Source organism: Leptonychotes weddellii, chromosome 2, assembly GCF_054177405.1.
Source record: "Leptonychotes weddellii isolate Sample4059 chromosome 2, ASM5417740v2, whole genome shotgun sequence".
NCBI lineage: Eukaryota > Metazoa > Chordata > Mammalia > Carnivora > Phocidae > Leptonychotes > Leptonychotes weddellii.
In genome coordinates, this window is record NC_138370.1 from 62,242,374 (window position 1) to 62,256,533 (window position 14,160).

General features: G+C 41.0%; 1 long non-coding RNA gene across 7 annotated transcripts in view; it reads right to left on the reverse strand.

Annotated features, from left to right (window-relative positions):
• LOC145720034 (uncharacterized) overlaps positions 1-11,343 on the reverse strand; it is an 89,200-nt gene extending 77,857 nt beyond the window's left edge. For 5 of the 7 annotated variants that reach the window (XR_014142754.1, XR_014142758.1, XR_014142762.1 and 2 more), the window contains exon 1: positions 8,785-11,343. This is a non-coding gene — a long non-coding RNA (uncharacterized LOC145720034). Of the gene's footprint in view, positions 1-3,015; positions 3,256-3,398; positions 3,864-8,784 lie in introns of those variants that run through there. The other 2 variants (XR_014142753.1, XR_014142768.1) reach the window with 2 other exon arrangements.
• Positions 11,344-14,160: the final 2,817 nt, after the last annotated feature.

Here is a 14,160-nt window from a genome sequence, read left to right on the forward strand (position 1 = left end):
ATGATGTAATGTATGGTGATTAACATAACATAATAAAAAAATAAAAGAAAAAAAAAAGGATTCTCTCCCTCTCCTTCTGCCCCTTGCACACATGTGTGCACTCTCTCTCTCTCCCCCAAATAAATAAATAAATAAATAAATAAATAAATAAATAAATAAACAAATAAAATCTTTTTGAAGTAAATAAAAAAATTTTTTTTAAATTAAAAAAAAATTAAAAGTGCTTGCCAGTGGAAGAGAAATAAAAGGTTAAGATCCAAAGAAAACCAAATACAAATTTTGCAATAAAAGGAAGGAACAAATAGGAACACATACACACCCCAGAATGGAAAATGAGAAGAAAAGTTGAACTTGGAGGATATGGCCCAGGGAGAGTCCATTTTAAACCACATAAGAAAAAGATGCATCTTTGGTAGAAGCTAACAGCCCTAAAGATCAGCTTCTGAATCAAACTATCACTGAATGGTCTTATGATTGCCTAATAAATGGCCTTATTAATTTCATGGCACTCGAAGGGCTCAGAACACACTCTTAAAACATCTCAGAGCTAAAATCTGAGGGCTAACTATGACCAGCTTTTATTCACAATGCTTTCATACATACCATCTGCACAACATTTATTTCTCTTAACTTCCTCTTTCTGTTAGATTTTTATCAACACTTTAAAAAGTCTTTGAGGAAAATAAGGAAGATGCAGATTTCTACAGAGAAGGGGAAAAAAAACCTAGTTGAAGGAAGTAATTCGATTGAAGATCTAGGGAACCTTGTTTTGCAAATCTAAAAAGTTAAGTGATTTAAATATTATAACTTGTTTCTGTGGAAAGGAAACCCAAGTCTATTTTTAGTCCTTATTCATTATGAACTCTCCATGCCCACCAAAATAGGCAAGGCGAGAATCTGTGAGAGGTGACAAGCTGAGAAGGTCATGTTTCCTTCAGGTTTGAATCTTTCCATGGAAATTCTGCTGGGTCTGTCCTGAAATTTGTCACTGTCTCTCATTTTTAAAATAGTGACAACTAATACCTTTTATTGATACTAGGAGTAATTATTTATTTATTTACTTATTTATTTGCTTTAGTCAAAAGAGTAAAAACACTCTATGATTAAGAAGAAAAGGTGATCTTAGGGGCACCTGGGTGACTAACTCTAGGTTTTGGCTCATGTAGTAATCTCGGGGTAATGGGATCAGGTTCCAAGCTCAGCAGGGAGTCTGCTTGGGATTCTTTCTTTCCCTCTACCCCTCCTCCCCTCAAATAAATAAATAAATCTTAAAAAAATAAAGAAGGAAAGGTGATCTTAAACAGTTTCTTAGAGCCACGTGCCCACACCCCAGTTATGGCATTAAATGTTTCATGCAAATGACAAATTTAAAAAGACCTTGTTTTGTGCCAAACCTGTGATGGAGAACTTCTAAGGTGGTTTCCTCCTTGACTGGAAAGGACACAGTTCTTCCTTTCTGGAATGTGACTAATTGAGATGATTTGCAAATCTTACTCTACAGAAATCCCTCTCCTTGAGGGCAGGACTCTTCCTCTCTTACATGCTATGGAAGGAATGAAACAAAAGCAAAAACAAACCCAGCAGGAAGCATTGCTGGAAGAGTGGAGAAGCATGGTGTTCCTATGGTGGCCAAAGCCATGGAAGCCTTTGGATCTCTGCACCTCCTCTCACCAAAGCACGAATATGCAGAACCAGGACTTCCAGACCCCATCCCAGTACCCCTCCTTTCCCCTAGCCTGGCCTCCCCACTCCAGCAGGGCCAGGGCCCACAGAGCCCCCTAAACCAGTGCATGCCTTCGCCCCTCTACTTTGCTTTCTCTCTGCGTCTCATCTGTCACTGTCTCTCTCCTCTCTGTCACTCACCCCTGCACTCCTCTGACCTGCCAGTGCACCCTTATCTCTTCCTTCTCTTGATTCCTTCCACGCCCAAAGTCTGACCTGAGAACCTGGTATTAAATCTCAAAGTACCTTTTCTTTTTCTCTAGATCAAGTACATTTGGTCTGCAATCCCATTCAAATGGTGAACTAAAAGACAGGCAGGCCTCTCATATCTTTTGTTGTCCTAATGGTTTTAGCCTAAACCTCGCTCAGGGATTACCTGCTGAGGTGACTCTATTCAACCTGAACAATGAGGACAAAGAGGTCACAAAAGCAAATACCTTCCAGAGGTAGGTCAGAATTCTTTCTTTTCCTTAAGCATGCAACGGGGGTGACAGAATTCCCCACCAAAGTCCCTCTCTGCTCATAGTTGGGGTCAAATGGTAGTATCTGAGCAAGGAAGAAGTATTGGCGGGGGGGGGGATGGGAATAGAGTTTTAAGTGTGTATTATTTTCCTCCTATCCAGTGGAGGTCTTTCCTCTCTCCTTGGTATTTCCCAATTTTAAAAATCATGTCTGATTTTAGAAAAATTAAAAGAATGTGTGGTTTATTAAAGCCAGTTTCTAAGCCTTAGAAATCTATTTTTTCTTTTTATTCATTCATCATGTATTTATTAAAAATATTTCGTTATCGAGTGGCAGTGGTGTCCATTACAATACACGCTAGGTGTACACTGATAAATAAAACATGCGTGGTTGTTACCCTCACGGAGCTTGCTCTCTCTCCTAAACAAGACAGATTCTGAGCAAGCACTTAAACATATAAGCAAAATACTAATGGGTGGATTGTAGGATCTCAATAAGACTGTTACCAGAAAAGGAAAGACTACAGAGAAGGGCCTTTTAAGTAGAGCACCAGGGAGACCTTTCTTACTGAGTACTCACTGAGCGCACATGCACAGTAATTATCATCTCTATGTGTTCACGGGATACCCAGCGCACACTAGGTGCTTCTGAAAATATCTATGGCCCAGACAAAGCATGGTGAGCCAGGATTGGACCTTTCGTCATTGAAGATTATGGAGAACAGAAGGAAACACACAACATCTGGCTACCACCTCCTGTCACAAACGTTCTGGTCCCATTTTAATTTGGCTAATTGGATCGGCTGTTCCTGTGGCCACTTCTCCCCCCCACCCCCCCACCCCCCCTCGCTTTGGGGGGATAACTTTAATCTCCAACTGCTTCATTTTCCACTTTGGTGAGTCGCCAGGCAGAGGATGGGGAATGTAAGTCATTACTTTCCTCATCCTTGCAGGTAATTTGATACTGTACATGGTCCTTTAGAATGTTTCTTCTGTATTTAAATCTTGGCAAGAGCATGCTACATTGTTTGCAATTCTTCTATTCTCATTGCCAGCTTTTTCTGGAAAAATCCTAGAAAATAAGATGCAGGATACATCAAGCCACAACCATTTGGCTCCCTGGTGTCGTAGGGTTTTTCTCATTCCCCTGTGCCCCTCATTGGTTTCCAGTGCTCGCACTCTCATGCTCGCTCTCCCTCTCTCTCTCTCTCTCTGTAACCCCCCCCCCTTCTAATTCTTCTGAAGAGACTCTCTGGAGACTCTCCTGGGACCCCGGTTGTACTCAGGGGCTGCTTGAGAACATGTTAATCCCCTTCCTCTTTCACACCCTGAAAATTAAACATTCCAAAAGTACTCTTCTTTCAGGTGACATTGACTGGCTTAATCTCTGACAGGTTTTCTACTTTTGTTGACATTGAGAGGCAGAGAAAAATTAGGTGTTCTCCAATGGGCTCTCTAAGAATACAATGAAAGGAAGCTCCTAATCTAAACCAGCCCAGAATTCCAACGTTTTGGACATGTCCTACAATCTACAAATTGTTAGAGCTAGCTCCTCTAATAACAGCAGGGACTTGTTGGACTTCCAAAAGATAAATTAAGTTACCATTTGCTGCCCAGTGCAGCATTTAGGGAAGTTTTCTCTTCAGGGCCAATCCAATGGTTACAGGCATGAGAGTGTTCCTTTGGTGAACAAAGATGAAAACTGAGAGTTATTTACCATCATTCATCACTAACTACATTAAAATATAAGCCTTGGCCCTTGAGTCAGAGTAAAACTTTGTTTTCCTGACATTTGGGTTTGAATGTTTTCAATATATTAAACCAGAGTCTGCAGTAAAACACTGACTCTGTATTTGTTAGCTTTATGTGGGTCACGTGTCTGAAGTATTTCTTCTGAATAAATAGTTCCATCCAGATTTATTTGTGGGTGGCACTGGATCTTTACTCCCCAATGCATCTACTGAGGATCAGCTGCTGGGGGGACATTCCCAATTTTGTTGTGAGTAGACAACAAAATAGGGAGTTTGGACCATCCCTACGTGGAATACCAAGCAGCAAATGGAATAGCATATCTGATTCAATTCTTGCAAAAAGAGTGGCATCAACAATTCAAAGATTCAGTCATGGGTTTGGTCATGAACTTGAAAATGCTCAGTTCCTTATACCATATCAGCAGAGCCGGAGGATGTATCATTTCAGTATAGGGTTAAGACAACTCAGCAATTATATTAATACAAGCACAGGAGGGAGTTCCATCAGGGGGCTGAGCGCACAGGTAGATTTTTTTTTTCCTCTAAATTTTGGAATTTGACAAAATAATCAATTAGATGGTTAGATCTGCTATGTAAGTGTATCTCCTTGACTCTTCTTTACAGACTCAACCCCACGAACATGGCGCTGCTATGTGTTGTCACTAGGTTGAAAACTACCTATTTTGTTACCTGAAAAGTTGCCTTATATTTCTGAAAATCAAATATGCAACTAAGAGTGATAATTGGGCGAGCGCACACTTGGCTGTGGCCTCTAGGCTCAGGTCAATGGAATGTCCACCCTTGCTCATCTGCAGGTCAGAGCAAGCAAAGAAAGGACTGAACTGCAGGTGCCAAAATATAAATGGAGCGTGCAGCAAATGCAGATGTTGCTCTCAGGGATTTGGCTCTTATTTCCTTTTAATAGAACTTTGGTCATATTTTTTTCCCTATTAAAATACTGAGTTGTGTTGTGGGTTGAATCATGTCCCCCAGAAAGACATCCTGAAGCCTTAACCCCTGATATCTGTGAATGTGACCTCATTTGGAGATGCAGTCTCATTAAGATGAGGACATACTAGACAGCAGTGAGCCCTAATCCAATTACTGTTATTCTAATAAAGAGAGGGAACTCCAGACACATGGACACACAGAGGATGAGGCCACGTAAGAGGGAAGCAGACACCAGAGCGATGCATCTACAAGCCAGACGATGCCAACAATTATGAACAACCACCAGAAGAAGCTAAAAGAGGCATGGAAGGATCTTAGAGCCTTCAAAGAGGGTATGACCCTGCTGACACCTTGATTTTGGGCTTCCAGCCTCCAGAACCGTGAAAGAATAAATTTCTCGTTGTGGAAGGAAACTAATACAGACTGATTTTCATTTTTTTCTTCCATTTTACTTAGTTAATCTTTAAGTCTTCTATTTTTAACTTGTACAGTGTTTGCCCATCAAGATTTGAAGGTTACATCTTTATTTAAAAATCTGTTTCTGGAAATGGCAGTTTTTGTAGCTGACTTTGCAATGGAATGTTTGCATATCAAGGGAAAAGAAAGGAAATGCTTGTTTGTGTGTTTAAATACTGCGCTCTTGCCAAAATAAAATGAAAGTCTATCCATGATATGACAGCTAAGTGGGGATTAATCCTGCAGGAGAAAATCTGCAGAGATGAGCTTTCCAGCAGCATTGCTCCCACAGGTAGGTAGACACAATTCTATCTAAAACTGGGGCCCACCAACAGGCTTCTCCACAACGTTTACACAGTTAAGTGCAGATGGAGTGACGAACAGACAAGATTTGAATCCTTCTCCTAAAGCGGTGCTATCTCTTAGAGTGGCAGCGAGGGTTCAGTGGGATAGCCTAGTTCCTGCTATGCCTTGAAGGCCCAGTGAAGAGAAACCACTATCATTATTATTACCTGTAGGGATACTGAAGATTTTCTTATTGCAAGAAAGATTTTCTTATTGCAAATCACTCTGGATCCTTTATGAAAGGAAGCAAGCTCCAGAAAAACAGGTGAAATATATTCAGGAGGTAAAATTTGCTAGCTCTTTTTCCAGAACACTTGCAAATCTCTTGATTCCCCAAATTCTCTCATTTCTATATCCCGGCTACAAATCTACCCCCCGCCCCTCCTCCATCCTTCCCCCCCCCACCGCACACACACACCCCCCAAACAATAGCAGCTAATGTTCACCCTAGCTTACACTGATACGTTCAATGTTAGCGATTGACATGGACAATGATCTGGACTGCAAATATTGTGTCTCCCCAGCAATAACCAGTGAACTGGAAAATATTTTATTGTAGGGCCTAAGGCCAAGCCAATACTACATTTCAGCTATGCGCATTCTTTTTGGTCCAGAATAACCCTTAAGCTTGTTGATACCTCTAGATGCTAAATTTTAAGTAAGGTCATTTAATTTTGTGGAAAACAGTAGTTTGAGTTAAGGCACAAAAGCGATGTTTGAGTGTGACTGGGTTTAGAGATAACATCTGCAGGGATTGGTGGGTCCTGTGTCCATGCGTGACTTTTTTGCCTGATGAATGCCTATTTACCTTTGCCAAGACAGCACCCAGCTGGGGCTATAAGCAAAAGCCCCCAGAGTCCTCTCTCTGGAGTACCCATGCCCTTCTGTGATTGCTGTTGCAACCTCTTGTCATGATTGCTGAGCCTTCCCTGACCCAGCATCCTTCAGGGACCACCAGAGGGTGCTCCCACCTCTGCCATCAGCGTGCCATGCCCTGCCTTTAGTGGTAAGAACCTCTCCCACCCCTGGGGTAGGACCTTCTCCTCCCTCACTGCAGGACTGGAGAGGCAAGAGGTGCCAGGGATGCTCGCTCTTGTTTTACTTACAGGAGATGAGTGTGTGGTCTCAGTAGAACAACCCAGAGTTCTAGTAAAAGACTCCTTGCCCTGGCTCTGTGCAGCGAGCAGAGAGTAGCCAGTAGGTTCAGATAGAGACCAAGTGTGGAAGAGCAATGAGTTTCCCAAGTTGTTTGCTGATATCAAATTTAATCATTTATTCTTATAAGTACTTTTTGTAACTTTCTATTTTAAAATGATTTGAAGCTTAGGTTGTAAAAACAGCACAAGGTACACCCCATATACCCTTTACCCTGCGTAACAATTGTTTATTCCATTTGCTTTATCATTCTCTCTCTTTTTTAAAGATTTTATTTATTTATTTGTCAGAGAGAGAGAAAGAGCACAAGCAGCGGGAGCGGCAGGCAGAGGGAGAAGCAGGCTCCCAGCTGAGCAAAGAGCCTGATGCAGGGCTCCATCCCAGGATCCTGGGATCATGACCTGAGCTGAAGGCAGACACTTAACCGACTGAGCCACCCAGGCATCCCAGTCATTCTCTCTTTTGATAGGTCAATAGATAGATGTGTGTATACGTGTGTGTGCAATATATATATGCATGTATGTGTGTATATATTTATATATGTGCACAAATGTGTGTATATGTATTTACACATATAGATGCACATCATTTTTTGAATCATTTGAGAATAACCTGAAGACATCATATACTTTTACCCCTTACGGCTTCAGCATATATTTCTTAGGAACAAGGACATTGTTACAAAACCACAATGCAATTTTCAAAATAAGGATATTTGATTTTGATGTAATTCTATTATCTAATCCACAGCCCCTTTTCAAAGTGTGTCAAAGGTCCCCCAAATGTACTTTTATAGCCAACTGTCTGCCATTCCAGGATTCACTCCAGAAACACACAATGCGTTTGGTGGTCATGTCTCCATAGTCACCTCCAATTGGGAACACTCCTCCAGCCTTTGTTTTTGTAGACCTGTTCACTGTCAAAGACTACAGGCCAGTTATTTTACTGAATGCTCTTCAGTATGGGTTTGAATGATGTTTGCGTCTGCATTTTGGCAGAAATGTCCCAGAGTGATTCTGTGCCCTTCTCAGTGCACCATATTAAGAAGCACATACTATTAGTTTGTCCCATCATTGTGACATTGACTTTGATCACCTGGATAAAGTGATGTCCACCAGATTTCTCCACTGTAGAATGACTATTTTCCCCTATGTAATTAATAAATAATTTCTGGAGAGACACTTTGAGATCATGAAAACATCCTGTTTCTCTTCAAACTTTCACTTGCTAGCTTAAGCATCAATTGTTAATTTTCTGTCCATCATTCTTTCTGTATTTATTACATGACATTCTATTTTAGTGTTTTTGATTGTTTGGGTTCTATAATTATTGGTATGTATTTTTCCCTTATTTATTATTTTTACTTGTGTCAGTATGAACTCAGATTTTTATTTTACTCAATGTGTTATAATCCATTATTATCATTATTTACTATTATGCTTAAATTAACCGATATCATTCAGTAGGAGCCCTTTCAAGCTGGCTTTTTCACATGTCTCCATTCATCTTTGAGCACTCACTTAGTTTCTAGCAAAATAAGAGGCTTAGCGGCACTTTTAACAAAATAATTACATGTTTGCATTAGCTATAGCCACAAAAATACCACTGAAGTCAGCCTCCCTCTTGCATGTCTTGCCCTGGAAGGCCTGTGGTTGGAAGGAAGAGGCTAGACCATGCAGGAAGGCCGACCCTGGCACCTTGTGCCTTCAAGGCTATAGATAAACATGTGGTGGCAGGAGCTTCTGTACGGGCTTGCCGTTTGGGGGCCACAGAGCAGAAGGAAAATGTGCTTATTCCATTTATTTCTTATTCAAGCACCTTTGAGTGTCCTTTGTCATGGCCTCATGACAATTTCTTTGGTCCTGGTATGCAGGAGGGATGCACAAGAGGAAAATGATCAGATTCAAAAAGAATCAAGGATCGTAGACACACAGTGCCCATACCTTGGCTATGTATAAATACAGAACTGTATTTATATCAGCATCTTTGCACCAGGAGACAAGAGCGAGAGGCAGCAACACAGAATGTGGGTGGGTTGCAGAGCAGACTCCTCATGTGGCCTCAGACACTTCTCAGTTGGCCCACCGCGTAATGGGATGGAGAAGACATGGATCCTGAAGGAAACGTAGAGGGAAGTTCATATTTCACGCTTCAACCTAAATTTCCAACCCCCATCACAAAGGGTTAAGGTGGTTATTCACCACTCATAAAAAAAAGAATGTTAAAAGATTTATTTTAACCGCTAATCCCTCCTCAGACCTTAAAAGAAGATTAATGGTGTGAGTGGAGGATCTAATTCATTGCAAATTTTGTCTTAAGATTCCCATTTGCCTAGAAGATTACATGATTAAAGAGTATTAATCATAATACAGACAAATTACACCTCTTGTTGGGAGGCAACAACACAACTGGGAGTTCAGTCCTAGAAAGTTGAGTTCTCCATAATGCTTATTGAAAGGAAAAGGGAGTAGTAAGTTAGTCACAGATTCAGCTAGAAAATCAAATTCTGCAAAACCTGTAAACAAATTGCCTCAGGGACTTTTCATAGATGGCCTTAAATCTGTGTTTGCCAGATATAAACCTTACCCCTGAAAGTGGGAAAACACAACATCCCAAATCTACATGCATGATGACAGACTTGAAAGAGAAATAAATTATACCCATAAAAGCCTTGATTTAATCTTTTGGGCATGGTTAGACTGAGCACATGAAGTAAGGCCAAAACATGTCCTCACATACCTCATAACAAAGTAAGCCCTTTTAAATGTCTTTTGCAATAGATATTAATTTTATGTTTTGGTTAGGTACCATCACCCTCACCTCTCTGCTTAGAGAAGAATTTCCCCTCAACTAAAATGGAGGATGCGGAGAGAAACGAGGCCACAAGAACCAAGTGGTCTAAATGTACCACACTTTACCTTCTGTTATTTGGAAATGTGGTGGCTTTAAAAACGATTTAGAAATAAATGTGTTAGCATGTGGAAAGTTAGCCTTACCAGAATGTATAAGGGGTCTCTTGGCACGCAAAATGTGTCTGATAAAGTGTGTTCCAGACCAAAGCTCCAAATTAAGTATTTGAGAATGTCATCCAAAAGAAAGGAGGGGGGAGCCAAATAGTTGGCAAAAACACAGCTGAATCGTGAAACTGTACACCAGGCTGCCAAGTCTCAAAGAATACTCTTAGGTACAATTTACTAAACCAACTAAATAAGAGGCAGTCATAAATTACAGATGAATGCAGATGTTGGTAGACTCTAGAGTCACCTCTAAGCCTATTAAAACTTTAAACACTCTGGTGCCTGATAGCCTGAAAGGCTGAAAATGGTGCTGTGGTAAACTGCTTAAAGAAGATTCTGTGTGTGTGTATGTGTGAGAGAGAAACAGAGACTGATGGACAGAAAGAGACAGACAGAGAGGTCTCCCACTGGGCGCCCGTTCTCCCCTGCTGGTTCTGCCTGGTACCTCAGAAAATAAAAGAAAATGCCTGTGGAAACAATCACATGGTGCCAATGGAAAATGAAAACTGCTCCAAGAACAAAGGTGCCAACAGAGCTGTTGAAGTCACAGAGCTTTCACTGACTTTTAGAAACAAAATGCCTTCATTGGGGACTTACTTTAAATACAATTCCATTGAGACGATGCATAAGGAAGAGCAAGCGTGAATGTTACAGTAGGAAACTGGCTCCTACACTTTCACCCGGAGGAAATGAGACTCCATTAAAGGGCCAAGGTGGGGGACACTGTTTCCACAGCTTGGGATCTCCTCAGACTCGGTGGCCCAGTTCTATTTCCTGGAGGGATTCTGTTTGCTTCAAAATAGCAAGGATGGTTTAACCCCTATTAGTGTTTATGCTTTACAATTTACAGAAAGTGTATCATATACACTTAAACCTCTAGAGACCCAACTCTCCTAAAATGTTGACTATCGTTTATTCCGAAATATTTGCTTAGGGAAACCAAAATACAATTCTAAAACACTGCCTAAAATTTTGTCCAGTAGTGAAATTACGGGATCTTAGTTTTGAGATAATGATCAGAAAGAAAGGAAAATGGTCAAGAAGCAGACAATCTGAATCACTAACTGCCTTTACAGCGAGCACCATTCATGCAACTGCCCTAAACTCTTCCAAAAGTCTAGGCTGGTTCTCTACATGTCACATTCATCAGATGGGCAGATTCAGCTTACTCAAAACTGACAAAAGGAAAACATAAATAATCCAGAAAAAATAAAAATAAAACATATATAAAAGAGACTGATAAACAACTCTGAATACAATATAAATGGCATATATTTAATCTCATGGTGAAAAGTATACACCCAGGAGTCAGACAGAATCTCAACTGTACCACTTACTAGTACTGATGACCTTGGGCAAGTTACCTAACTTCTCTGTGCCCCAGTTGTCACATCTGTAAAATAGAATAATCATGAAAATACACACTGGTATCAGTCAGGGTTCACCAGAGAAATAGAACTAATAAGACATGTATAAATCCTATTTCTTTATTTTTTTTTAAAGATTTTATTTATTTATTTGAGAGAGAGAGAATGAGAGAGAGCACATGAGAGAGGGGAGGGTCAGAGGGAGAAGCAGACTCCCCTGCCGAGCAGGTAGCCCGATGTGGGACTCGATCCCGGGACTCCAGGATCATGACCTGAGCCGAAGGCAGTCGCTTAACCAACTGAGCCACCCAGGCGCCCAATATAAATCCTATTTCTATATATAGAAAGAGATTTTAAGGAATTGACTCATGCAGTTATGGAGGCTGACAAGTCCAAAATCTGCAGAGTGGGCCAGCAGGCTGGAGACTCAGGGAAGAGCGATGTTGCAGTTCATGTCTGAAGACTATCTGCTGGCAGAATTCTCTCTTGCTCAGGGGAGGCCTGACTTTTGGTCTATTCAGGCCTTCAACTGATTGGATGAGGCCCACCCAATTATGGGTTTTTATTCAAAGTCCATGGATTTAAATGTTAATTTCATGAAAAACACCCTCACAAAAACATCCAGAGTGATGTTTGACTACCTATCTGGGGACCCTCACCTAGCCAAGTTGACACATAAAATTAACCATCAGGAGCGCCTGGGTGGCTCAGTAGGTTAAGCATCTGCCTTCGGCTCAGGTCATGATCCCAGGGTCCTAGGATGGAGCCACACATCAGGCTCCTTGCTCAGCGGGGAGTGTGCTTCTCCCTCTGCCTGCCATTCTGCCTCCTTGTGTGCTCGCCCTCTCTCTTGCTCTCTCTCTCTCTCACTCTCTCTCTGTCAAGTGAGTAAATAAAATCTTTAAAAAAAAAAGTAACCATCAAACCACCTCAAAAGATTGTGGCCAAAATTAAATCAGTTAGCTTATGTAAAATGCTTAGGGCTGTGATGGGCACATGAGTGCTAGGTAAGTGTTAGCGATTGCTATTATCTCTACTATTATCATTCTTATTAGGTAAGAAGTAATGAGTGGCAGGGAAGCCACTTGACTTTCCAGGAGAGAGAGCCACTCTGTTCCCAAGCAGTTGGGAAAGGCCTCATAAAACAATGGGAAATTTCTAGAAGTGTGGGAAGAAGAAAACAGTGGCTGGAACACTGAGACTAGGTATGTCTTGAGGGAAATCAGACTCAGAGTGGAGGGAATTGTGCAGAATAAGAGAAGAAGCCTTAGCCTTCAGAACAGAAGGTGAGACCCTCAGGCCTCCTTTGCAGAGCCACTGGAAGCCTCTCTAAGGCCTCCGAGTGGGGTCAAATGAACTGAGTGGGGGGAGGGGGAGCATAAGAGCAGGAAAGTTGGAGGAATTGCTGAGCCGGAGATGGGGACTTCCAAGAAGAAAAGATCACAACCACCCCCCTCAAATAATGAAGAACGATAATTTTCTACACTGCCCTTAAGATCAGAAATGAGGAAGAAGGCATATAATGGAGTTGAAAATATGATCCATTTTCTTGCTTAGGATATTGAAAACTGCCTGCACATAGATCCCGGTAAGGAGGAAGCTTGGCCCAGTGGGAGAGTGGCAGAAAACTAAGCAACGTCTTTCAACAAGTGACATTTTCATTCAGTCTTTTCCTTTACTATGCAGCTTATCTCTCACTTTAAATAAACCTACTCTTCTGAACTTGCACTACTAATAAAACAAGACACTAATTTATTCTGCTCAGTCAAAACGCTCAGACATAACACTGCATGTTAGACAGGGACAAACTGTGTTATTGCAGCCTAACTCCATTAGATATTAGTGCCCAAAAGAAAACGAGAGGAAGAAAGTTAAGTTATGGAATCAGGGCACCAGTAAATCCTCATGCATGGGAGGCTGAGAAGGGGCCACTCAGAAACAGGAACTAAGAACAGGCTGCAGAATTAATTGGTCAAGACCAAGAAGACTCCCTTCATGCATGTCACTTCAACCCCCTTGTTTCTACAGTTTTTTGACGCAATTAAAGACTTTTTTCCCTTGCGAAAACTACACACATTTTATAATAGGTTTTAGTAAAGACATCAAATTCCTCTTATATAATTTTATAATAAACTTTGCTTGAATTCATCTTTTGCATCCATCTTATTCTCTCCACATCTTAGTGGTTAAAAAAAGTGAACCATGATCTTTGCCCACCAAAGTGCCTGAAAAAGATGATGACAAATGAAAGAACCGAAGACCTGGCATCCCAGATGTCAGTGTTTAGACACAATAGTGGTTAGCATCCTCTGACTTGTATTGATCTTGCTTTACAACCACCTAAACTACCTTGAAAATTCTCATGTGCCCAAGCTAGAAAGCAAGGAGGCAAAGCCATAGGAATAAAGGCAGTCATAGCTTCTCTTTCCATCTTCCTTGAAAAAGAAAAAAGAGCAATGTCAAGTTTACTTCTATTTGATGTGTACTTATCAAACATCTATTACTGAAAGACTAGACATTGAGCGGAATTTAGCCACTGAATACCTTCTATGGGATAGTCACTTTTTATCCATCAATTCAAGAAGAAACAAGATCCTTTTCTTAAAGCTTAAAGAAACCTGATATAAAGATACTAGCCCCCCAAAATAAAATGTTTAAGTAATAAAACATATTAGATAGTTGTCCAAACAAGTTGCAGAGATGGTGTGTCCAATAAGGTTTCTGAAGATAGGAGTTGGATGAATTTTGGAAGCCTACAGAGCTGAGAAAAGGCATAAGTCTTCAGCTGACTTCCAAAGATGGGTAGGATCTGGATTGACATTGAGTCTTGGTGGAGGGAGGGAAGTAACGGAAGCTTGGCTAGCAACAGTGAGCATGGTGAGTTTGGGATCCTTCCAGAATCCACCAGTAGATAAATCTTCCTGAGCAGACAGTG